Source organism: Cebus imitator, unplaced genomic scaffold (assembly GCF_001604975.1).
Source record: "Cebus imitator isolate Cc_AM_T3 unplaced genomic scaffold, Cebus_imitator-1.0 Scaffold32, whole genome shotgun sequence".
In the NCBI taxonomy this organism is placed as follows: Eukaryota; Metazoa; Chordata; class Mammalia; order Primates; family Cebidae; genus Cebus; species Cebus imitator.
This window is the reverse complement of record NW_016107347.1, coordinates 1,314,341-1,342,146: the sequence shown is the minus strand read 5'-3', so window position 1 is coordinate 1,342,146 and position 27,806 is coordinate 1,314,341.

Genomic DNA, 27,806 nt, shown 5'->3' with positions numbered 1-27,806 from the left:
ATAGAATTATTTGAAAGGCAAAAAGTACATACTACTTGAAAAAGGAGAAACAGAGAAAAAAATCTCAGCCCCATGTTCCAGTGGGTGAGCCGGTATTAATGTCAAATTAAATTTTAGGATTACTCATAACTTATGATGGTAACACATTATTTTGGCCATAAGAATATGCACATGGTACATTAGTACTTTTCATATCTAAAGCTATGCAGGTTCTCAATGAATCTGACCAAACTTAAGCATTTTATGAAAGTGGTCAAATATTACAGGTAGAAAAAAGGGATGAGATAACGTATCCATAAATACTTAAAGAATACATTTGAAATTTAAAATATATGGATGTTTATGAAACATTCAGTCAATTATGTGTTTAGTAATCATTTTGCCAAAAGTCTAGCCATTTGAAAACATCTGAAGCACTGAATGTTCATCCAGATGTTCAGTCTTGAGTGGATGTTTGGCAATCGTAAAATATAATTTTCAAGTTGCTTGGTCTGAATTTTGCTGAATTTTAAAAACACTAATTTGAATAGCTATTTTGTATCCATGCCATTGTCCTGGCTTTAGACTGATCTAGTAACAACAGGCTTGGTAATAAAACTACTGAATCAGTGTTCTGAGCTATCCCACCTCGCCCAGCAGTAATGTATTGGTTCTCTTTCTTTTAGCTTACTTAGTGGTGTTGAGCAAGTAAATAGAACTCTTTATAGGGATATAGAGGAGAAAATAGTGTGTGGTATGGATAAGACACTGTGAGTGGGATGAAAAGACGTAGTTCAAGTCCTGGCTGTGCTCCTCCCAACCGAATAACTTTGGCAACTATATTAACCTCAGTAGCAGTTTGTCTTTTGTGAAATAAGTGTCATAATAATTCATCTCCCACTTTGAGGTTCTTTGGGATAATCAAATGAGACAGAAATGTGAATTTGTTTGTGAAATAGTACATCTTACGTGTTTGTGATGTATGTATGCCGATGTAAAATGTGAATACCTTTGTTTCCGTTTCCCTCCAGGCAAGCATAAGTAGTACTGCATGTGTCCAGCTTTGTATTAGAATGAGGATGAATTTTTAAAAAAGAATGATTGGGAAACACGTTACAATTTAAAATAGAAAATAATTAATTTGGCCTAAAACGACAAATAAACATTTCAAGAAATTATGTTCCTGACCTTTGATTTCATCTCCCTCCTACCCTTTTAGTCAAATAGGTAGGGCCCATAAGTATTCCATGCTTTTCAGCTCTGTTTTTTTTTTTTAAAGTATTTGTCCATGCTTGGAATATTATTTCTTCATGTTCCCACATGTTCAAATCCTATTAATGTTTTCGTGTTTCATTTAAAATGTCAGCTTTCCCTAAGAATATTTCATTCATCCTTTTACCTAAGAGTCATGACTTTAAAAGTCATGACTTTAAGTGACAGAAACCTGTCTCTGCCACTTAATAATTGTGTGAATTTGGCCACTGTAATGATTTGTTTGGAATTTTGATTTCTTCCGTAAGAATAATTGTATCTCACATAGTGAACTGAACATTGAATGAGATATTCCTGCCCTTTCCAAGAAATGCCCATTTCTGCTTCTGTGTCTCTAAAGAGATGCTTTGGTTTTTAGGTTTTTTTTATCCTGTCAATTGGCATCCTTTTAAAAAAATCAAATAGTACCTCTAGGTTTATAAAAGAGGATTCTTGCGCCTCCACCTCCCAGCATACTACTTCCAGTGGCAACTCTTCCAACTCTTTCAGCTGACACCTCTAGTCATCTCCAGATTTCTAGTTCACATCCTTAAACTGCCATTTATTGATTTTTCAATTTTTAAAAGTACCTTCTACTGACTTTTCACCATGGAAAATAAGGATTATCCCTTCTTACATCTTCCTTCCTTACATGCATACATTTGCCCTCTCCAATTCTCTCAGGATAGCTCATTGTTTCTTACTATGACCATTTAAATATTATTCATATGTAAACTAAAAAGAGGGCAATGATTTTATTTTTGTTCTCATGCCCCTTTTCCTTTTTTCTGGAGTTAATGATCATTTTTTTTTTTTAGTATCAGTTTATTATGCTCTTTACTCTTTATGTTTTCTTTTCTAATAATATTTATTTGAACTGCTTTCGGCCTTTAGAACAGTCTTTTGTTTTCTTTTTTGTGGTGATAAAATTAAATACACTCAAATGTAGTATTTGCTTTGACTTGCAGCTCTGTGCTTATCAAGCCCATATGACACTGATTGGTGGTGTCAGTCCAATGTGATGACATCAATCTAAATATCCTCTCAACATGAATACCTTCAGAATGAAATACTTAGGATTTCCTTTACCAGCAACAGTAAGGTTTTTTGTTTGTTTGTTTCCTTTGCGACAGTCTCACTCTGTCACCCAGGCTGGAGTGCAGTGGTGCGATTTCAGCTCACTGCAACCTCCGCCTCCTGGGTTCAAGTGATTTTCCTGCCTCAGTGTCCTGAGTTGCTGGGATTATAGGATTGCACCAACACACTTGGCTAATTTTTGTATTTTTAGAAGAGACAGGGTTTCACCGAGCAACGGTAAGTTTTTACACTTGGAAGAATTAGTTTACAGCTCTTTGAAAATGTACATCCATTTTGTATCTATAAGGTTGTTTTGGTAGATCAACTGTTTGTCAAACAGGTCCTTTTTATTTCTAAGTCCATCATACAGTTCATTTATGATTCCCATGACTTCTGTCCCCTGGTATACATGCCGTGTATGGTCCCCTCACCTTGACTGAGTGTGACTGGATACGATACAGTTCACTCCTATGATTAAGTTATGCTATATGACAAAGATGAGAGGATTTTTCAGATTTTCAATTAAACTCTAAATTCAGTCGACTGAATTAATCAAAATGAAAATTATCCTTGGTGGGCCTTAATCAGTCTCCTTTAAAAACTGGGACTTTCCTGTAGGAAGAGATTTAAAGCAAGAGACGCTGTCTTGCTGGCTATGGAAAAGGAAATTCCTATATTGCAGAGGGCCACATGGACACAGGACAACAGACAGCTCGTAGAGCCTGGGAGGGGTCCCCAGACAAGAGCCACAGAGAAAGCAGAGACCTGTGAGCTTACATGAGGATCGTGAGTGGCTGAGACCTTGATTTCTGACTTGTAGATCTTTAGCAGAGAACCCAGTAACAAACTGCTCGAACTTCTGATCTACAGAACTGTGAGACAGGAAATGAATGTTTTTGGGCTGGGCAAGGTGGCTCGTGTCTGTAATCCCAGCACTTTGGGAGGCCAAGGCAGGTGGATCATTCACCAGCCTGGCCAACATGGTGAAACCCTGTCTCTTCTAAAAATACAAAAATTAGCTGGACAGTAGTGGCATGCACCTGTAATCCCAGTTACTTGGGAGGCAGAGGCTGGAGAATTGCTTGAGCCTGGGAGGTGTAGGTTGAGGTGAGCTGAGATGGCACTATGGCACTCCAGTCCGGGCAACAGAGTGAGACTCTATCTAAAAAAAAAAAGGGGGGGAGTGATTTTTTAAAGCTGCTAAGTTGGTAGTAATGTGTTATATAGCAATAAAAACCTAATGCACTATTTGCATCTAAAAGAGTGATGATTTCTAAAGACTCCAAAGCCTGTTGGAAACTCCCCTAAGTTAAACTTTTCTCAGAAAATTGTTTTAAAGTATAGAGATCATTTGAATTTGTTAAAGTTTAATTCAAAATAAACTACAATTTTAGCAAACAAATTAAGAAAGTTGTATTTAAATTTATTGTCCTTTTCTGGCTCCTTCCTTCTTCCCTCCCTCCCTCCCTCACTCCCTCCTTCCCTCCCTCCTTCCTCCTTCCTTTCTTCCTTCCTCCCTCCCTCCCTCCCTTTTTCCTTCCTTTCTTCCTTCCTTCCTCCCTTCCTCCCTCCCTCCCTCCTTCCTCCCTCCCTTCCTCCCTCCCTCCTTCCCTCTCTCCTTCCTTTCTTCTGTCCTCTCTCCCTCCCTCCTTCCTCCTTTCTTCCTCCCTCCCTCCCTCCCTCCCACCCTCCTTCCTCTCTCCCTCCCTCTTTCCTCCTTCCTTTCTTCCTTCCTACCTCCCTCCCTCCTTCCTTTCTTCCTTCCTTCCTCCCTCCCTCCCTTCCTCCCTCCCTTCCTTCCTCCCTCCCTTCCTTCCTTCTGCTAAATCAGCTTTATTCTCCACCACCCAAAAATGTCGTTTTCTTTCCGTATAAACTTTTGCCACGACCTGCATAACATTAAACAGCTCATGTATAATTAGTTCATCCTTATGTAGGATCCTTATGGGCTCTTCAAAGATTGAACAGTTTTGGAAAGATAGCATATAAACTTCTGTTTTACTGTAATTCTTGCCTCCATTCTTAAACTCAATATATTTATAAATTAGGGAAGAGTATTCTTCCTATCCCACACTTTGAAATATGCTTTTACTCCAGGCCAACATTTTAACATTTTTCCTATGGCTGACAGCACCAATAGTCATGTTGTAGGTACATGTCTAAGAAGGCTATCTCCTTCACTCTCTATACAGTAAAAGAATCTCAGTAAGTGCTTCTACATGCTTTAAGGAAACTGAATAGTAACCAAAATGTTTTATTACAAAAGTCTCAATGTTACAGGTAAAATAATTATTTCTCCTTTTAGAAATGTTGTGCAGAAGGGGTATATAAGGCATTTATTACATAAGATCTTTTTATTTTCTGTAGAAATAAGTTTATTGACTGAATGGAATTCACCAGAATTTAAATTTGCAGTCTGTCAAATATGTGGATAGATGAGCAATGCCTAGTTTGTATTTGGACAAGATATCAACAATCTTTTGTTTTATGTTTTCTACAGTTTTGTTAACATTTTTATAGACATGAGCAGGACAATTGGAAGCTACATTTTTGAAATCAAAGTTTTACTGGTAAAACATGATAGAGTCAGTTTCACACTGTTAGTGACTAACTTATCTGCTTAGCAGAATTTCCCCATTTTTATCAATGCACCTGAAATCTCAGTATAATGATAGCAGAGGAATTAAGTTTAAATTCACAAACATGAAAAAATGTGAAAAGAGCAATAAAGATTAAAAATAAAATAAATGCCAGGCGCAGTGGCTCACGCCTGTAATCCCAGCACTTTGTGTGGCCGAGGCCAGTGCATCACCTGAAGTCAGGAGTTCAAGACCAGCCTGACCAACATGGTGAAACCTCGTCTCTACTAAAAATACAAGAAATTAGCTAGGTGTGATGGCATGAGCCTGTAATCCCATCTACTCGGGAGGCTGAGGCAGGAGAATTTATTGAACCCTGGAGGCAGAGGTTGCATTGAGCTGAAATTGCACAACTGCACTCTAGTCTGGGCAACAGAGAGAGACTTCATCTCAATAAAATAAATAAAATAAAATAAAAATGAGACAATAATAAATGAGAGATATTAAAATTTGGGGAGTCTGAAAGTAGCAGATAGTCAAATAGTTTCTGACTACATTTAGGAAAACCCAAAGGAGGCAGGGAGGGTCAAGAGGAAGAAGCCTAGTCATTTGCACCCTCCAAGTGGGAAATAACAGAAACAAAATGTGGAAGATTGCTTTTCCAATAAACTCTCCCCTCTTTGAACCTCTAAGTTGGTACTTCGTCTCTTCCAACCCCACACTCTATTGGTACTCTATATGGCCCTAATGCTGGTGATTATTTTAACAAAATGACATTAACTCTTTCTGTCCAGTGGTCTTGTGCACCCTTTTAAATCAAAGTAGAACCTGCCAGTGAGGTTCTATTTTTTTTTTTTTTTAGATTCTCAGTGGGAAGCTTTCTCTTACTGTGGGAATTAAGAGCAAGAAGATCTACACAGTGCTTAGTGGAAATCCCTTTGGCATGTTGACAATCCTAGTTCTTGCTAAACAAGTTTATATAAAACAAGAACAATAGGCTTGGGAGGAATTCTTTCTTACTTCCTCCAATTACAGTAATGAGATAATTAATAGCTCTTTTCAAACTGTTAATACTATATTATGGTAAATAGACATTTGAATTGATCTAGTGAATTTTAAAGAGATACTATAAACAAAATTCATCATTTGCACTTAAAAGTTATACATATTCTTTATTACTATACTGCCTTTGGGGTTTATTATTTTTTTCTTTCCCAACCTTGCATTCTGATTCTTGATTCCAGATATGATGTTTTGGTAATGGGGCTATGTGCCCACTCTCTGCCCATTATTGTATGGTCTGGGGTGGGGGAGTGGGGTCTCAGCAGGGATCACTGGAGTGGAAAGGGCCCACTCTGACCTAATGATGCTGGGATGGTCATTTCAGAAAATAACTTGAGAGTAAAAATTTTGCTAAAAACAGCTTTCTCAAAAAATATCAAGATAAAATGTCATAAAGCTGCATTGTCACTTTACTTTTATTCCTGAGCATCATCATAGCTATCCTACCTGTCTGCTTTCTCCAAATGTATTTGGGGAAGCTCTTTGTAGGTATTTTGGAGTTTGCAAAACCTTTTAGGCTGCCTTGATTTCGGCATACTTCTAACATGCAATTTTGCAGGCTTCTTTGTCCTTGAAAACCTGAGAGTCTCCTTTCACTTCTACTCCGGATATTCAGAAGAGTGTGGACTATTTTGTTTTATTTGGCCAATATCCAGTTAAGTAATGTATCCCTGGCCTGTAGATCCTAGGCCATTTTACTTACAGATCAGTGTCAGATACACTAGGTCTAAAATGCGTTTTGAAGTAGACAAATGGCCAGATGAGTAAGCGGTAAATAATAGCAGATGCCCAAAGGCAAGACAAAAGCAGAAAAGATGGTTTGCATTGGGATTGGCAGGAAGACATGTTTCAGAAGGCAGAGATTGTCGAATGGGGCGAATTGCCAACGCACGGTAATCCATGTGATAAGTCAGGCCAGGCCAAGCCTTGGAGACTTACAGGATAATTGAAGACTTAACAACATAAAACTAATAGGAAAAAGACCACCAAGGTCTTTAAGGGGAGTAGAGAACAGGAACAAGGAAACTAACTCAAACTTGACTCTAGGTTCAGACAGCTAAATTCCTTGCAGAGAGATATTTTGCTGGCCTTCTTGAAATGTGCAATAAGGTGGATCGGGGAAAAAGCAACAGATGTCAGGTAAAGAGATCTGGGTTCCCATATGGTTTTACTATTAATAGGCTATGTGACCCTGAGCAAGTTCCCATTCTTGACCGCAGATTTTTCATTTCTAAAAGGCAAAGGTTGTGCTCATAAGATCCCTTTTAGCTCTGGTTTTCTGAGTTACTGATTCCACCCAAGCATTACCACTAGGTTGGGAAGAGGGTCTCTCTCACTTCCTCCAAATACAGTGAAAAAGTATTTCTGTTGCAGCAACAGCTATGATAGTCCTTTCTTGTGTAATTTTACTAAGAACTCAAAATTCCATTTTATTTCTTTATTAGCATAGCCTATTTAGACCAATACTGAGAATAGTGATACAAAGCAGTTGTCTAATAATTAGATGTGGAATTAATCAGTAAATGGAGAAGGAGATTCTCATGTGAACACCCCTGTGGGATATCTATCACTCCATCATTTAGGTTTGTATTCAAATGCAGGTACAATGATTCATCCACATTTTCTTCCATCCTATTTTCCTCCTAGGATATTTTACTCGCTTAAGGCTATTTACATGCACATCAAGGGAGAGGCAAATTCTTTCTTTTCAAAGTGAAAAGTTAACTGTATTTCTTAAATCGTTAGGCAGATTCTAAGTGAGATTTTTAAACTCTTTTAACTAAGAAAGAGCATTGAACAGAAAGGAAGAAAGGAGTAAAATGGTAAATTTGTTCTTATTCATGAAAGGCAAGGACTTATCTTCTAGAAAGACGGCCTTTTCAAGAAGATGTACCATTTACATTCTGTAAAAGCCAAGCTCTTAAGCTGAATTGAATATGTTCAGCCCGGTGGGCATATTAGTTTATTCAACACAAGACTGGGCTTTGTATAGGTGAATGGATAAAGGTCATATATGAATAAATCGCAGAAATATTTTCAGATTCCAAACTCTGGGGAATGAAATATGAGTTTGGAACACAGATGATGGCTGAACCTGCATTTATTTTATTAGGGAGTATGAAACAAAGTTCAATCTCCTTTAGGCCTCCTGTCTACATACAGTAAATATGTGGTCTCTCCCCAGTCACCATGTTTATAGGATGGTAAATATTTGTTGTATACCAACTATGTGCCTTGTAAGATGTTTGCAAATGTCCAAATTATTCAGGTTTTATCCTGTTGTTTGGGATGACATACAGGCTTTATTGACTCTTTTCTTTCTTTTTAATTTATCATTTATTTGTTAGGACTATATTCTCAAATTCTCTGTGCTCCTTGCTGTGGCTATCTGGATATGGAGAGAAAGATGGGGGACCTATGAGGAGGGTACAATTCTGTTCCATCAGGGCACTGCTATTGTATATTACATCCCTGCTATGAAAGTTACACAAAGACAAGGTTTCTAAAAGGCAACCGAATTCATCCTGGATTCACTTTTTCTCATCTCAGAAGCATTTATTAGAAACATACTATATGCATCACTGCCTAACTGAAGCTGATTGTCAGATCTGCTTTTCAAAATCTTTTCATCATTTACATCGTGGCTCAAAAATCAACTTTTTAATCAAATTCTTCTTGATTGTCCAATGTAAAGAATTGTTATCACTCTTCAAGCACAATGTGTTTTTGTTTGTGTATTGTTATTTTAATTATCATTAGTCAAATTGATTTTTCTTTTGGATGGCTAGGTCTATAAATCTTAACACAGGTAGAGATTCATATAACTACTATGACAATCAGGACAGAGAACAGTTCCGTCACCTGCAAAAAACTCCCTTGTGTTACTCCTTAAAAGTCACACCCTCACCCTACTTCTGGTCCTGGCAACCACTGATCTGTCTTTCATTACTAGTAGTTCTGTCTTTTTGAGAATGTCATACGAATGAAATAATATAGTATATAATCTTTTGAAATTGGCTTACGTTTTACTCAACCTAATGTCTTGGAGTTTCAACCAAGTTGCTCCATGTATCAGTAGTTTGTTCCTTTTAATTGATGGTCAGTATGCCGTTTTACAAATGTACCAAAGTTTGTTAATCCAGCCACCTGCTGAAAGACACTTGGATTGTTTTATTTGGTTATTATGAATAAAAATGGTATAAACAACTCCATTGAGGTTTTTATATGAGCATAAGTTTTTATTTCTCATTGCTGGAGTTGCTGGGTCATATGTTTAACTTTATAAGAAACTGTCAAGCTGTTTCCCATTCATATATTCACAATGCTAAACAATGCATTCCTACCAGCAGTGTATGAGAGTTTCAGTTGCCCTGCATTCTCACCACAATTCGGTATTGTCAGTGTTTAGGGTTAAACAAATTCAGCCATTCAGGCAGCTAATGATGTGGATATCTTTTTATGTATGTAATTATTGCCATCCATGTATTCTGTTTGTTGAAAGGTGTGTACCATGCATTGGTCCCTGTTTTAATCAGATCATTTCTTTTCTTACTATGACTATTAAAGTTACAGCCAAGTTAGAACATGTTCTTTTTAGTTACACATGTTCCTTTTTTCTCAGAGATTTTGATAACTCCCCTCACTTTCGCTTCTGGAGAATGTGGACTGTTTTGTTTTATTTGGCCGATAACCAGTTAAATGATTTAGTCCTGGCTTGTAGAGCCTAGGTCATTTCGCTTACAGATCCGTGCAAGTGTTGAGGTTGAGTGTTGAGCTTCCTTTGTATATATTCTGGATGCAAGCTCTGTTTTTCAAATGTGTGATTTGTGAATTCTTCTTCTAACCAGTAGCTTGTCTTTTCACTGTCTTAACAGAATCTTTTGTTAAGCAAAGGTTTTAAATGTTGATCAATTTCAATTTATCATTTTTTTCTTTTATATATCAACTTTTGGTGTTATATTTAAGAACTCTGTACATAATTTCTGGACGTAAAGATTATCTTCTATGTTTTCTTTTAAAAGCTTTATAATTTTAGGTTTTACGTTTAGCCCCATGAGTCATCTTGGGTTAATCTCTATATAAGAAATGAAGGCCAAAGTGTTGGTTTTTTTTTTTGTTGTTGTTGTTGTTTTTTCTGTATAGACGTGTAGTTGTTTCTAAACTATCTGTTATAAAGACCATCTTTTCTTTATTGATTTGTTTTTGTACTTTTGTCAAAAATGAAATAGCCATATTTGTGTGAGTCTGTTCTTGCCCACTGAGCTATACATTTGTCCTTTTGTAATACCACACTGTGATAGACTTGGGTTTATTTTGCTCTTTTGCTGCTTTCTTAGGGTGGAAACATAGTTTATTGATTTGAGGTCTTTCTTTTTTCTAATATAAGCTTTCAGTGCTATGTGTTTCCCTCAAAGCACTGCTTTAGCTGTAGCCAACACATTTTCATATGCTGTATTTTCCATTTTACTCAGTTCAGTACATTTTCAAATCTCCTTTAAGACTACCTATTTGACCCATAGATCATTTAAAACTGTAGTGTTTGACTTTCAAGGGGTTGGAGTTTTTTAAAATTTTTTAAAATTTAAATTTAGTTTAATTCCATCACTGTCAGAGAGTATACTTTCTATGACTTGAATTCTTTTATATTTCTTAAAATGTGTTTTATAAGACAAAATATGACTTTGGTTTATGTTCAATATGCTCTTTAAAAATGTATATTCTGATGTGTTAGGATGGAATGTTTTGTAAATGTTATAAGACCCAATTGTTTGATGGTGTTTTTCAGTTTTTTGCATTGAGTGCCTATCAACATTCACGGTAAAGGGCAAGAAAGTATAGTTTTTAAGTTTGTGTACTATATACAGTTGTGCCACATATTCTTTTCGTTGTTGTTGTTACAACTTTTACAAAATGTAAAAACCATTCTTAGCCTGTAGGCTGCGCACAAACAGGGTATGGGCTATATTTGGCCCATGAGCCATAGTTGGTTAACCTATGTTCTATATTCTCACTGATTTTCTGTCGATTAGTTTTATCTATCACTGAGAGAAGAGTACTGGATTCTGCAACTATCATTTTATATCAATATATAATTGTTAATAAGTTTGGATTGATGTATGCCATTTACTATGTGGTTTCTGCTTGTAACCTGTTTTTTAAATTTATGCTTTCTTTTTCCTATCTTCTTTTGGACTATTTTCATACTTTTAGTATCCCATTTTAGTTTACCTATTGAGATTGGACTTCATCTCTCTAGCTTTATCTCTTTATCTCTTTGTGTTTTATGTGGTTGCTCTCAGGAGTACTATATGTATTATATATAACTTTTCACAACCTACTTATAGTCAATAAATTATCACTCCCGGTGAAATGTAAAAACCTTATTACCAAATAATTCCCTTTGCTCTCTCACTTTTATGCTATAGATATTTCATATATTACTTTTATGTACCTTGAAAATTCCGTAAGATAATGTTAATGATGTTTGTTTTAGACTGTCTGCTGGCAACAGATCCTTTTAGTTTTCCTTTACCTGTGCGTGTCTTCATTTCATCTTCAGTCTTGAAGGATATTTTCACTGGTTATAGACTTCTGAGTTGACAATTATTTTCTTTCAGTACTTTAAAAATGTACCGCTTCTTTGTGGCTCCATGGTTTCTGAGAAAATCACAATCTTTAAAATCATTGTAGCCCTAAAGCTAATGCAGTGTGTTTCTCTCTCTGCTTTCAATATATTTTTTTGTGTTTCCAATTTTTAGTGTTTATGATATATCTGGGTATAGATATCTTTAGGTTTATTCTGTTTAGAGTTGACTGAGCTCTTTTAGTCAGTAGCCTTGTATTTTTCACAAAATTGGAGAAGTTTTTGGCCTTTGTCTTCTTAACTTTTTTTTTTTTTTTTTTTTTTTTTTTTTTTTTTTTTTTTTTTTTTTTTTTTTTTAGCATTTATCATTTTCCTCTTATTTGGCACTCCAATGAAACAAATACAAGATCTTTCTTTAATCATCCTACAGGTCTCCAAGGCTGTATTGTTTTACTTTTTTCAGCATTTATCTCCTCTCTGATTTCCACATTGAATATTTTTTATTGATTTATCTTTAAGTCCATTGGCTTTTCTGATATCTCTATTCTGCTATTCAACATATTCAGTGAGCTTTAAAAAAAAGTTGGTAATTGTATTAGTTGCTTTTAAAATTTTCATAGCTTATTCTTTACATCTTTTATTTCTTTGCTACAACTGTTATTATTCCATTGGTTTCAAAAGTGTGGTCAATTGTTTGCTGAAGCTTTTTGATAATAACTGCTTTACAGTATTTTTCAGATAATTCTAGCATCTTTGTCATCTAAATGTTAGCATCTGTTGATTACCTTTTCTCATGCAATTTTAGATTTTCCTGGTTCCTATGTTGATTGAATTTGGATTTTATTCTTGAAATTTTGAGTAGAATATCATGACACTTGTTTAAATCTTATAAAGAATGTTAATATTTTTTTGCCTTTGTAGGCAGTTGACCTGGTTAGATTCAGGTGGCAATTTCCAATCCACCTTCTATAGGCTGTAATTACAATGTCAGTTCACTTTTCAAAGCCATTGCAACGATATTCAAATCTGTCCCTCATGTGCACCACCCATCTAAGACCTGTTAATTCAGTTCTCAAAGTCTTTGGTACTTGGCTATATTCAGATCCATGCATGCATAGCTTCAGGATGGGCCCAGGAATTCATAAATAGCTTGCTGAGGTTGTATTTCTGATTTCCTCTGTCTGAGAAATCTCCTTGTTACTTTCCATTATCCTTAGATTTCCTCTTTTTTAGGTGCTCTCGTGTGAAAGCTGGGGCTACAGTTTTTCCATTCTATCACAAACTTTTGCAACTGTGCCTATATATGGGGCAAGAACAAGGAGAACAAGAGAGAATGCAGAATATATGCGCCCTACCCTCTTGGAACCACAGCTCAACTGATTGGTGATGGATGTTCCCTTCCCTTAGAGTTTTGGCTCCTCGGGGTTTCTATGATCTTCCACTGCTAATGCCACCATGTGATGGTGTGGTGAGTAAAAACTGAGAGAATGGAAAAAATATTGGGGGCAGATTTCTGCATTCTCTATTCATGCATTATTTGCCTTTCCCCACTTCTTGAGTCAGAAAACAAGAGTTTTCTGGCTGGACGCGGTGGCTCACACCTATAATCCCAGAATTTTGGGAGGCCGAGGCAGGTGGATCATGAGGCCAAGAGATCGAGACCATCCTGGTCAACATGGCAAAACCCTATCTCTACTAAAAATACAAAAATTAGCTGGGCGTGGTGGTGCATGCCTGTGGTCCCAGCTACTTGGGAGGCTGAGGCAGGAGAATTGCTTGAACCCGGGAGGCGGAGGTTGCGGTGAGCTGAGATCGCGCCACTACACTCCAGCCTGGGTAACAAGAGTGAAACTCTGTCTCAAAAAAAAAAAAAAAAGAAAAGAAAAAAGAAAGTCTTCTTTGATGTTCTCTCTGTTTGCATTCGGATGTCCACTTTTTGTTTTCTAGGACATTGGATTTAGTTTGGGGGACACTGAGGTAATGGGGAAATAATAAGCCAATTGCTGCTTCAGTGATACTCCAATTCTGGTCTTCTTCCCAAATATGCCTGCTGCTATTTACTTTTCAACATTCTGAAATTGTTGCTGTATGGATCCTGTCTAGGTTTTGTAGGTGTATTCAGCAGGATAAACAGGATAGAATGTGTTCACGCCATCTTTAGGAAATGGAAACTATGTCAGCTTCACCTAGCTCTTTTCATTGTCTCAGTTTGTTTTGTTTATTTTCTTTGGCTTATATATTTTCTGTGATTTCTCTCCCCTCATTTAGAGTGAAGCTCCATGAGGGCAATGACTGTATCTATCATTTCACTACTATATTCTCATAGTCTGCAAAAGTGTCTGGCACATAATTTTAATTTAATAAATATTTGTTGTGTGACCAAATAAATAAAAACAGGCTGTGACTTGGTCCTTACTGTGTGACATTACAGTGTTGAACAGGTATAGAGAAAGAAGGAGTTTCCAATCATTTGGGCAGTGGATAAGCAGCAAGTGATGGCATAGGGGCAGACGGATAGGAAGGAACAATTTTGAAGGATAGAAATTAATTAGTTTGTCTGAAGCAGCAGGCGCATGTAGTAGAGGTACTGGTAGTATACAATGAGAATAGAAAGATAGATTGAATCTAACCTAGGTAGGGACTTTAACACACAAGCAAGAGTGATTATATTTTATCCTGTGGGCAATAGGGAAGTGCTAAATGTTTTCAAACAGGTAAGTCATATGATAAAAACTGCAGTTTAGAACAATTGCTATTGCAAGAGGGAAGAGAATGAAGGCAAGGGGACTTGTTGGAGACAATGTACATTGGGATGGTGATTTAAGAGCATACATCAAAAAGTTGTAGTAGAAATGGAGATGAAATTAGTAATATATAAACAAAGCCCCTATTGGTTGATTGATACAGTCAGAATGGAGAGTACAATTGAAGAAAAGACCACGACCTTTGTCCAGAAGAAAAGGCAGGTTTCTCCAGAGAATACAAAGAATTTAACAATGTTTTCCTTGTAAAGTAAAATTCCATTTCTAGTCTTTTAAAGGTAGAATGTGACAGAACACTTTTCTATCTCCATTTCTGTTCCTTGGCCTCCCAAGCCTTATTGTTCCAGGGGCTCTGACCTTTCTTTAGTTGCCCGGCGTCCAGGCAAGTTCTCAGCTGTCAAATTTCTATCCAGGTGGCCTCCATAAATATCTCAACAGAATTTATTTTCTTTAATTTTCTTTGGCCTTACTTGAGAATTTGCCGATTGGAAAACTGTTTGGGGCCAGAATGCTCAAAGATGGATAGCCACATCTGCTCGCCATTTGGATTAATTATTACACCTGTGTCATAAAACCTGCATTAAGAAAGAGGTGACAAGGAGACTCATACTACAGCTTAGACAGGACCCTCACTCCTTCCCAGTTTTCCATCCCTGTCAATGGCATGCCACCATCTTACTCTCCTGGCACACCACCTCGGAGTGTTCCAGGTTTCTTCCTCCAACACCCCCATGACTAGTGTGTATTCTTCCAGTTCTTCATCTCAAATACCTTTCAGAGACATCCGTTTCTACCACTTTTTTGTCAGTATTCTAGTCTGAAACTTCTCTAATCACATGACACCTAGAATATTACAAAATTACAAAATCATCCCCCATGCCAGCTGCCTGCCCCTTCTGACTGCCCTTTAGACAGTAGAAAGGGTCTTGTTTCTCAAACATTTTGATCAAATTATACTCCAGTGCTTTGACTGGTAGGAATGTATCTATCATCTTTGATCTATTAATGGACCCTCAGAAATTTACAAAGTTATCTGTTATCTTTACTTAAATCAAATGCAAATGCTTCATGCTGGTCGTTAAGGCTGTCCACCAATGTCTCCCAGTATAGTTGTTCTTATTTATGACTAATCTTTGACCTATAATTACTTTCTACTCTAGCCAAGCAAATCTACTTGCTCTCCTGTGCACAAATGTTTGATTCTTTGACTGGGTGCTTCATACCTTAACTGCACAAAATACCTCTAAATATTCTTTCTTTCTCCCAAGCTGCCCTGAAAAATTCTTTCCAGGAGTCATCCCTGACACAGCCTTCAGATCCTAGAATGTGGGGTCCCTATTAACAAGAGATCTATATCCTAATGGGAAACTGTTAAGAAAGGAAATAGCTTTTGTATCTTTAGCTTAGGCTGATGTTGATGAAAAAGAACTACTTCTTGTCATGTATAAGGCCTTGGCAGAAGTTTTACTATGTTGCAAAAGTAGGTGACATACTTGGGGAAGTGAAGGAAAAGCAGACACTGGCTTAGGCAGTCAGACCTGGAAAATCAACTATAGCAATAAATGAGATGACAGATGTTGCAACCTCATAGCCCTCATACGAAAAAAAAAAAATCATTAATAAGAAATAGGCAGCCTGGATGAAGCAGAGAGGAAGAAAAGGTATTGATGTGCCAAATATAATTTCCCTCTCAATGTATTTAAGTGATTAAAGTACAACCATTAAGGCACAGTTGTAGAGCGTAACCATGAAGCTTCATTTCATTTTGAGGTTGGGAACAGATGACTTAAAAACAAGTTTTATAGGGGGATACAGAAGCTCTGCTTTCCTTTCTCTTTATTGTTTTCAGTAGAATGATTCAGTAGATTTAAATAGGATAGACCTGAATGACTTGACATTCTTATGATAGAGGAGAATGTCTCCTCTATAGATGAGGAGAAAATTACAGTTCTGGTCAATTCTCTATTTTCCGTTGAGCAATCACTTTCTTCCCTTTCCTCTCATATAGTTTCTTCTTTTTTAATTTAACGTCTTGCTCTTCTCACTTTCTCAAACTCCTTCTTCATTCTCTTTTTCTCCTTTCTTGTTTGAACCACATTGCTCTGAAATGTAAAGGGAAAGAAAAATCATTAATCACTCTGCAGGATACTGTCCTTAGATGGCTGTAGTTACTGAGGGAGATCTGTTTAGCATCAGCTGATTTTTCATTTCCGTTCAGTGGGGACAGTGGACTGCTCTGTGTCCCTGAGGCCAGGCAACATGAATGCAGGTATTGAGTGTTCACAAGGAGACAATTAAGTCCAAGTGCTAGGGATGTAATAGCGTTTAAATTAATCTAATACCTAGACTGGAGTCCTTAAGCCCCTCCTTTGCTTTCTCTGGCTTATAAAGATTCAGATTTCTTAGGCTAGACATTGGTCAGTATAACCCTGCATTCTCTGACGGACAGTTTCTTCTCTCATTATTTACTCTACTCCTCAGTTGAAACCTATCTTCCTGAATTATAAAAATTGAAGTCTACAGTTTTCTTTCTTTCTTTCTTTCTTTCTTTCTTTCTTTCTAGCCTATAGCACCCGGTATTCCCAGGCGGTCTCCCATCCAAGTACTAGAAATCTACAGTTTTCAAAAGTCTCCCTCTTATGAGAGACGACTCAGTGTTACATAAAGATCTTCTAATACACTATAGATTATGTGAATTTGACAGCTGTAGAATTATCTAGCCTTGAAATGAAAATTATGTGAGAGACTGATCCTCTTCTCAGAAAAAAATTAGAAAAATCTAGTCAATTTTAAATTTTTTGTGTGTAAGGGTCAAAAGGGGTATCAGCAATATTTAATCAACTCCCTTCATTTTATAGATCATACATAGAAAATAAAAGCAATAAAAATAAGTTCTTATTGAACTGAGATGAGGCACAGTGGAAGAAAAAAGTAACAGACTTTAAATATACATGTGAAGACGTCACTCAGAACATAGTATGAAGAGATAGGGGTAGAAAAATACCAAAGACAAGTTAAAATACAGAGAGTAGAATGAAAAAAGTGAGGTATGCAGCTGAAAAGCATTCAGAAGGAGAGATTACGGAGAATAGGGGAGGGGTAATCTACATATAACTGATAAAAATTTTCCAGAATTGAAGAAATCTGTGTGTTCTCAGCTTGAAGAAGTATAGAGTCAAAGACAAAAAAATTGAATAAATCAACACCTAAGGTTATTGTACTAAAAGTATATTTTACTAGAATACTAGTGTTCTGAAAGAAGATTTTAAGACCATTATGAGGATAAAGAAAAAATAGCCTAACAAAAGACATTTTAATATATAAAAAACAGAGGACTGATTTTTCTCAAAATAGTATACTCTTTTCTCAAAAGACAAAAAGAAAATAATTTACAACCTAGAAATCTGTAAACAGACAAACCACTATTCATGAATCAGAGTGAAATAAAGAATGTTTTGGATGAAGACAATATATTTTTATAACTTACTATCTCTACTGAATAAATTATTAAAAACCTATGTCAGAAATAATTAAATTAAACCATAAGGGTGAAATAAGATGGTAGAAGTAATAAGAAGTAAGAAATTACCAAACTAAGCCATTCCCAGTGTTCTTTGCCTATGAAACCAGTTACTTGGGAAGCTGAGGAGGGAGGATCTGCCAGCCTGGACAACATAGCTGTAAGGTTTATTGCTGATGTAAAATGAGGAAACTGAGGCAAGTATGAGGAAATGAGAAGCTAATTTATTCAGCTTCCCAGCGAGGTTCTGTGGTCCAGGAAGGGGCTAAAGAAGTTATGCCCGGCTGCTTAGGTCATGGGGTTTTATGGGAAGGGAAGGTGACTGATTGGCTATTGGGGAAACAAAGCAAAGGCAATTTTATTGGCTGTCAGGAAGCAGGAAGTGCCTGAAGCTAGTTGCTATTGGTAGGCGGGCGGGACTTTGGGCAAGTGGGTTTTGATTGACTGTTGGGGAAACAAAGTGAAGGCATTCTATTGGCGATTAAGAAGCAAGAAATGCCTGGAGCTAGTGGTTATGGGTAGGCGGGCGGGACCTTGGGCCTTGATTGACTGTTGGGGAAACAAAGTGAAGGCAATTTTATTGGCTATTAAGAAGCAGGAAATGACTGGAGCTAGTGGTCATGGGTAGGTGGGTGGGACCTTAGGTAAGCAGGCCTTCTGGGGGCATACAGAGCAGTCTGCTACTGGACAGGGTCTGATGGAGCTTCTTTAAAAAATTTTCCTGCACGGTTTATTAACAGCGGGCTGGGGGTTAAATGCATAATTTAGTGCTGAATGTAGGCCTGGGCCTGGTATGCGGAGGCGGGTGTGGGGAAGCCGTGCGGCAAGGCCAGATAAGGAGTTTGGGTGATGACGCAGTTATCAGACGCGGAGAGATGGATGAGTCTGCTTAACCCTCTGTGAGGCAGCTGGCCTTACAATAGCAAGATCCAGTCTCTGAAAAACAATTGAAAAAAAATTACTAAAAACTTTTGACAGAAGTTAGAATCAACTGACACAAATAATTATTGTTTTCAAAATTAATTAAACATGGAAGATTAAACTTAGGTTTTCTTATCTCATGGGGTACACATTAAAAATTTAAAGTTAACCATTAAAGAATGAAAATAGATTATATCTGTGTATTCTAAACAAGCAGGTCAAATCAATAAACATAGGAAAGGATAAAAACTATAAAGCAACAAAGAAAAGGTATAATGATAAAAAATACATGAAATAAGATGTTAAAAATGCAATCAAATAAGCTTTTGCTTATGGAAATGATGTAGTTGACACTGTCAGATCAATACTCCTGGTACAAGAACTAGAAAAGATTACTTATAAAAATCAATTTTTAAAAATCAAGGAGACATGAAAGCACTAAAAAGTAGTTGAAATAAAATCCCAAGAGTAATTTCTAGGTGAGATGACGATCACCTACCATGTTCTTTTTTAAGGGAGTAATACCATTTTCAAGTGAGAATGGAAAATATGGCATAATCTCAGCAGAGCAACTCTACTGAGGGAAAAAGAAAACAATGGAACTTTAGGTAGGAATTTAAAGGACTGAAATGCATTGCTACTTTTTCCAACAGTGTTTTTGCTGAGTTCTAGGGATGCAGAGACATATGGGCTGAAAACTTTCAAAAATCAGAGTAAACTCTCCATAACCTTGGAGGACTCAGGAGATAAAATCCCATCAGAGTTGGAAACTCAAAATACTTGCTATATTTTGAAGCTGCATGGGACAGGAAGCTAAAAAGATAAGTTCAAAAACTCTTTTATGACAAGACTGAATCTTACATAGTATTTTAGGACTTGATAGAGCATCAATCAAACGCTTCAGAGGGTCACAAATGAAGAAAAGAAACAAAGCAGAGACAGATTGGTCTTACTAAAACCACAAATTAATAACAGGCTTGAGGTCACCGTATTTTCACCTTACCTACCTAACAAACAAAAGAAGGCATTCTTTTGGGGAGACAAGTATTATCATCTGCAAACTACAGTCTCTATAGTCTTTTACATACAAGATCAAGAGTACAATTAAAAAATGTGAGTCATATTAAGAGGCATGAAAATGTAAACAATAGCTGAGAGAAAAAAGAATGGAAATATATCTACTCGTGATACAGATATTGGAGTTAGCCGAGGATATTAAAACAACTAATATAAATATTTAAAAGAAAATAAAGGAAAAGATGAAAAAAATGTAGACTCTGAACAAAATGAAATTTGAAGACTAATCAAGTAGACATTCTAAAACTAATAATTATAATATCTGAAATTAGAATCTCAGTAGTTGGAATTTTGCAGTATAGTGGACAGAGCAGAGGAAAGGATTGTTGAACTCAAGGATTGATCAATAAACAAAAATTGAAGTACACAGAGAAAATTGGAAAAGAACATAGGAAATATATGAGTCAGTGGGACAGACTACTATGTATATAATTAAGATCACAGGATGAGAAGAGAGACAGAGAGGAGGTAAAAGCAATATTTGAAAAGATAATACTTGAGAATGCTAAAGAGCTGATGAAAGACATCAACTCACAAATTCAAGAATCTATTAAACCCAATGACAGTGAATACATGTAAAAGTACTATAGGCACACTAGAGTCACACACTGAAAACTAAGACAAAGAAGAAGTCTCAAAAGCAGTCAGCAATAGAATTTGGTAGTGGGGGAACAGTTTATAGGATCAACAATGCAATTGGTGATTAATTCTTCAACAGAAACTATAGCCAGAAGACAAAGGAATGACATTAATAAAACAAATAGAAAAAAAAAACAAAATAGAATAAAACATTAATCTAGAGTTAAATATTTAGAGATAGTATCTTCTAAAGATAAAGGCAAAATCGAAATGTTTGCAAATAAACAAAAGCTAAAATAATCAGTTTCCAGCATACCTACACTACAGGAATTTTTTTTTTTCAGGCTAAAGAAATGATTCTAGAAGAAAAAGTAGATTAGCAAAAAGAAATGAAGAGCACCTGGAATGATAAATATATAGATAAATACAAAATAACTTTGACTACATAATGCAGCATTAATAGCATCATCTTCTGGAGTATAAAATATATATAAAAGCAAAAATGTGACCACTCTGGCACAAAGTCCAGGTTTGGGGAGAGAGGACTAGTAGAATTAAACAACTATAGAATTGTAAGCTTCTTGCATTATTCATAAATTACTAAACTTGTAACTGAAGTTGGATTATCATATGATATGCGAAGTATATTATAATCACTTGGGTAACTACTAAAGGAATAATTCAAAACTGTATTGAAGTGGAATCTGTGGGATCAAGTTTTGCCCATGGTCCTCCTCCGAGTCAGGTGTGCTCCCTCCAAGCAAAATGGGTATTCACCCTATGAGATTTTGTTTGGCTGGCCACCCTCAATCATAACTCAAATTAAAGGAGATCTAAGAGAATTAGGAGAATTATCCTTAAGAAAACAAATGCAGGCCTTAGGTATCCCTATGCAAGAGGCACAAGGTTGGAATTGGGAAAGAATATCTATCAGTCTAACAGACTCTGTGCACCCCTTTAAAGCAGGAGATTCAGTCTGAGTTAAGAAATGAAACCCAACCACTTTAGGGCCTACTTGGGATGGACCCCATACTGTAATTTTGTCCACACCAACTGCTGTTAAAGTTGCAGGCATTGTAACATGGATTCATCGTAGCCAGCTGAAACCAGCAGCAGCCCAGGAGAAGTGGACCAGTGAGCAAGATCCTGAGCAACCCACCAGATTGATCTTGCAATGAGACCGAGCTGTCAGCAAAGAAAACAGCCTTGCTCTAGTCACACAACTGGAGGCTGAATAGTCTACGCATGGCCGAAGCTTCAGGAGTCATCAAAAGTGAATGTGGATAGAAATCTTAAGTCTAATTGCTATCTTAGTACTGTTAATTATTCTATTGCCATGCTTCCATCTTTGCCAGACTCTTGGCTCAGAGAGCAATTTATCTTGTCCCTGCTTAGTATAAAGATGCTGTCTTTTACATTGCTGTTGTCATTTCCTGTGTCCATACAAAAAGAGGAGCAACCTGTGGAAAGGTGCCCACATTGCATGCATACCACTTGGACTGGACACTTTAAAATGGTTAAAACTTTACTTACCAGACATACTATGAATGTACAGGAATCCAGTTAGGAATCTGTATTTATAACCAGACAGTCTATTCAGTATGCAACCTGGGAGATAACCAGCTTCATGGGCGTTATGACCCCAAGTCTGTACCTGGGACCCGGTTTGATGTCCGAATTGGGTCAACAGAAGGGGGCCTCCTAAACCAGACTAAAGTCCCTCCTTCTCACAGAGGAGCTGCATCCCTATATTTTGACATTTGTCAGTTGACATCCATAGGCTGCATCTTTTGAAACAACGTCTCTGCTGAAAAGTTCTATACTGACTGCAACTCTTGCACGTCTCCTGGTTGCTCCCGCAAATGCCAGCATTGTACAACATGGCTCAACCAGTGACCATGAGAATCTATCACGGTTGCCAATATACCATGGAATCTGGAATGCAAAGAAAACATTTGCAATCCTATTGTAACTGTTACCATAGTAAGACCCAACCTGCCCATATGGACTGCAGGTCTGATAGCACCAATAGGAACAGTATCAAAAGATTACGTAAATATATATATCATAAAAAAGGAAGCTCAAACCTATCCACCTCAACACCAGTTTCAAGTTTTTAAGTCTTTCTATAAAAGGTATAAGGAGACTAACCAAGAAGTACTTGAACCTCCTCCAATAGCTAGTAACCTATTTACTCAACTAGCCAAAAATATGGCCAGCAACCTGGGGGCTTCCTCATGTTATGTCTGTGGAGGTGTTAATATGGAAGATCAATGGCCATGGGAAGCAAAGGAGTTAACGTCCCAAGAGAACTTCACCTTAATCATCACCTCCCCTGAGCCAACGCTCAAACACTTGAGCATTTGTCTCCTAAACACTTCTATTGTGGGGAGGTATTACATAGCTCACTGGGGAAAATCCTTCCCTAACCCCGTATGATAAACGGCTTGCTTAGGACAATATTACAATAAAACAGTAGGAAAAACTTTATGGGGAAGCAAACATAAGCAAGGTAAGAATACCACCAGGTTGCCACGCTATAACCCATTTTCTCACTTCCCATCTTTAAATCACTGCTGGTACTAGCTTGAAGCACCCAATAACTGGCAGGCACCTCTGGCCTTTATTGGATTTGTGGACAGTGGGCTTATCAGCAGTTACCAACCAATTGGACGGGGGCTTGCATTCTAGGAACAATCAGACCATCCTTCTTACTTGCACTGCAACTAGGAGAAACTTTAGGATATCCTGTTTATGATGAAGTTAAATAGAAACAAGAGAAATGTAAACATTAAAGACATAAAAATACAAGACTGGAAAGACGCTGATTAGCCTCATGAAACAATCATTCAGAGTTATGGGCCAGCTACTTGGGCACCAGATGAGTCATGGGGCTACCGTATCCCTATTTATGTGTTCAACCACATTATAAGAGTGCAAGCAGTACTTGAAATTATTGCTGATGAAACTGAAAATGCCCTAGATCTGTCAGTTCAACAATCCATGAAAATGAGAAATGCTGTTTACCAGAATAGGCTAGCTTTAGACTACCTCCTTGCACAAGAAGGAGTACGTGGAAAATTCAACTTAACTAATTGCTGCCTATAAATTGATGATAATGGAAAAGCTGTCATGGAGATAAATGCAAAAATGTGAAAGTTAGCTCATGTGCCAGTTCAAACTTAAAAATCTGGATGGTCTCCAGACTCCTTCTTTGGAGGCTGGTTCTCATCCTTTGGTAGATTTAAAACTCTAAGGGATTTGTGCTTGTTCTAGGTGTTTATCTAATACTTCCATGCGTCTTGCCCCTTCTGTTTAAAAGTATACAGTCAACCATAGAAACAGTGGTAGCCCAGCATACTACTCCCCAAATAATGGCCTTAACTAAGTATCAATCTGTGCCTCATGAAGAAAACTTACCACCACACAATGAATTACACAGAGGCAATGGTCGCATTGAGCTTATGTAAATCTTGTCTTGAGCTTAAACTAAAACAGGAACCAGAGTGACTGGGAAAAACAGATCAGATTGTTCCAGCAGCACTTCAATAGCCATTACACAAAGGGCTAAGGTGGTGTCTTTCCTCGCAAGCAAGTCATCTGCCAAGGTGATTTAGAGGTGTACTAAGGTGAAGCTCTCAAAGGCCTGCTGCTTAACCTGGGGAAAAACCCACCTAGTCATGATCATCATGACACCCTCCTCAGGAGATGGCTGGTTAGCCAATGATGGGTAAGATTCCTCAAGGAAGGAACAACCTAATACAGGCATAGTCGCAGAAGGCCATCAGGAGCTAAGACAAGGAAAGGCCCTAGCTCCACGCCTGACTGCAGGAACTAGAGCATAACAGCCTCAGAGCATGCCTACTCTATTAGTGATCTCAGAGCGGCTAAGAATAGCACTTTGGCCCAAGGAATTAAAGTGCAACCTACATAAAGAGTAACGAAAACATCTGTCCTACCCTGATACTCTTTCCTGCAGAGTGTTTAGTAACATTTTCAAAAAGCCATTTATAAAGAGTGGTGTGTTCTATTAAAAGTACTACTTGAATATAAAATGAACCAAAGGAGGGAATGAAGAGGGAAGAGAAAATTAATGAAATGACATAATAAGAAATTAAAATAACTCTAGCAAGCAAGAAATTGTGTATTAGGCCCCCCTGGAGCCTAAGTTAAGGAGAAATATTAACTGCCTCTCCTCCCTTCTCAGAATGTTAACCTTATCTATTCTCAACATTCCTTAAGAGTTTTGTAAGTCCCTGTTTTCCTTGTGGAACAGCTGCAAGGCCACCGCACAGATAAGTTGCAAGCATGTTTTTGGAGACGTAAGACATGCCATAAGACATGACAGGGATGATTAACTGCCTTTGTGCCCATTTCTGTAAAACTTACTTCCTGCTTTGTATTTTCGTGCCCTGAAAGCCTAAAAGAAAGTCTGTCTCTTTTGTCTAATGCTCAGCCATTTTGGACATGAGTCCGAGCTGGGCCAGTGTACACTTAAAATAAATCTTTCTGCAACCTCGACAGTCTCTGAATCCCATTACATTTCAACTAAAAAGCTAATACAGAAAGAAAATGAGGTCAGGTGTGGTGGCTCATGCCTGTAACCTCGGCACTTTGGGAGACCATGGCAGGCAGATCACTTGAGATCAGGAATTTGAGACCACCCTGGTCAATATGGTGAAACCTCACCTCTATTGAAAATACAAAAAATGTTAGTTGGGTATGGTGGCTTGCACTTATAGTCCCAGCTACTTGAAAGGTTGAGGAAAGAGAATTGCTTGAATCTGGGAGCGGAGGTTGCTCTGAGCTGAGGTTGCACCACTGCGTTTCAGCCTGGGTGACAGAGAGAGACTCCATCTCAAAAATAAATAAATAAAAAGAAATAAAACATCTGCTTAATTAAAAAACAAGCAGGTGTAGAATAAATGGACAGAAAAAAACGCAAAATATTATATTTAAATCAAACTTTATTATTAATTACACGAAGTAGACCAAATATCTCAATTAAAATACAAAGATTGTCAGATTGGATTTAAGTATTAGAAAGGCAAAGTTTAGCTGATTGTGAAGGATGGAAAGGATATTACTGTAGCTGATGTTGCTAGGAAAGAGAAAGATGGACATTTCATAATTAAGATTTATAGAATAGGAACATATAACAAGCCTAAATTTGTGTGCATCTAATAATATAGCATCACAAATATATAAAGCAAATATTGACACAACTAAAAAAAGAGACAGATTCATAATCAGAGTTAGAATTTACTGCATCTATCTCAATAAATGATAGAAAAAATAAGAAAGAAAAAAATTAGTAAGCACGTAGAAGATTTGAACAACAAAATTAAGTAAATTGACTTAATTTGTGTATATATAAGACCCTCTACTCAAACACATTAGAATACACATTCTTTTCAAGGCACATGGAGCATTTAATAAAATAGGCCACACATTAGTATACACAGTAGATATCAACAAACAAATTTTAAAAAATTGAAAGCATATATACCATTTTATGTAGTATTAAATTAGAACTCATTAAAAGATAAGTAACACATGTATAGATCAAAAAAGAAATCAAAATTAAAATTAGTGTATATTTCAAATGAAATAATAATGAAAATATGACACAAAAATTGCGGATTACAGTTAAAGTAGTACTTAGAGTAAAACTTACATCTTTAAATACATATATTAAAAATAAGAAAGGTTGAAAATCAATAATTTAAACTTCTAACTTAGGAAGCTAGGAAGAGAGAAAATCAACACTTAAAAAGTAGAAAGAAGAAAATAAAAATAAGCATCGAAATAAATGAAATAGAAGGTAAACATACAATAAAAATCAACAAAGCTAATTTTTTTAAAAAGAATTTAATTGTTAAACTCCTAGAAAGACCCACGAAGGGAAAAACAGTAAATGACTAGTACCAGGAATGAACTAGTAAACTATTCTAAATATTTAAGAAAGAATATGAATCTTAAATACGCCTTTTCAGAAGATGGAGAGAAGTAAACACTTCTCAATATTGCATTAGACAAATATATTCTTGGTATCAAAATATAACAAGGACATCACAAGAAAGGAAAGTTAAAAGCCAATATCACTCTTAAGCATAGATACAAAAATCCTAAACATGATATTAACAAATCAAATCCACCAATAGGGAAAAGGCATAATACATTAAGACTAAGACTAAGTGGGATTGGTTTTGCCAGGTTGGGATTGAAAAATCAACCCATGTCATCAACCATATTATCTGGCTTGGCTCTGTGTCCCCACCCAAATCTCATGTTGAATTATGATCTTCAGTGTTGGAGGGCGGGCCTGCTGGAAGGTGATTGGATTATGGAGTTGAATATCCCCCTTGCTGTTCTCATGACAGTGAGTTCTTTACAGCAGTGTGAGACTGGACTAATAAAGATAATTGGTACCAGAGAAGTGGGGCATTGCTATAAAGATACCGGAAAATATGGAAGCAGCTTTGGAACTGGGTAATGGGCAGACATTGGAATAGTTTGGAGGGCTCAGAAAAGACAGAGATGAGGGAGAGTTTGGAATTTCCTAGTGCTGATTGTGATATTGATAGTGAAGTCCAGACTGAGGTGGTCTCACACGGAGATGAACTTATTGGGAACTTAAGCAAAGGTTACTCCTGATCTGTTCAGTGTTGTCAATGAAGTGTTGAAGTCCCTCACTACTCTTATATTGCTCTTTATCTCTTTCATTAAGTCTAGTCTTGTTTTGTTTTATAATTCTGGGTGTTCTCACATTGGATGCATACCTAATTAGGACTGAAATATCTTCCCATTGAATTGATCCCTATATTATGTCATGACTTTCTTTGTCTTGCTTTTTACTGTTATTGGCTTAAAGTCTGTTTTGTCTGATATAAATATAGAACACTCCTGCACAGCTTTGGTTTCTATTTGTGTGAAATATCTTTTTCCATCCCTTTCCCTTGCATCTATATATCTTTACTAGCTAGAATAGGTTTCTTGTAAGCACCATATAGTAGGATCTTGTTTTTTATCCATTCCACCAGCCTATATCTTTTAAGTGGAGGATTTAGTTCATTTACATTCAAGGTTACTATTGTTATGTGAGGTCTTGTTGCCATTATAATGTTAATTGTTTCCTAGTTGCTTTGTAGTCTCAATAATGTAATTGGTTCATAAGACCTGTGATTTTATGCTTTTGTGTATTGTTATGATGGTGAGGATCAGTATTGCCCTTTGGTTTTCATGTTTAAAACTTTGGGCATTTCTTGTAGAGAACCAGTTTGGTGGTGATCAATTTCCTTAGCATTTGCTTATCTGGGAAACACTATTTCTCCTTCATTTATGAAGCTTCATTTAGCAGGATACAACATTCCTGGCTTGCAGGTTTTTTCTTTGAGAAAAGTGAGAATAGGACC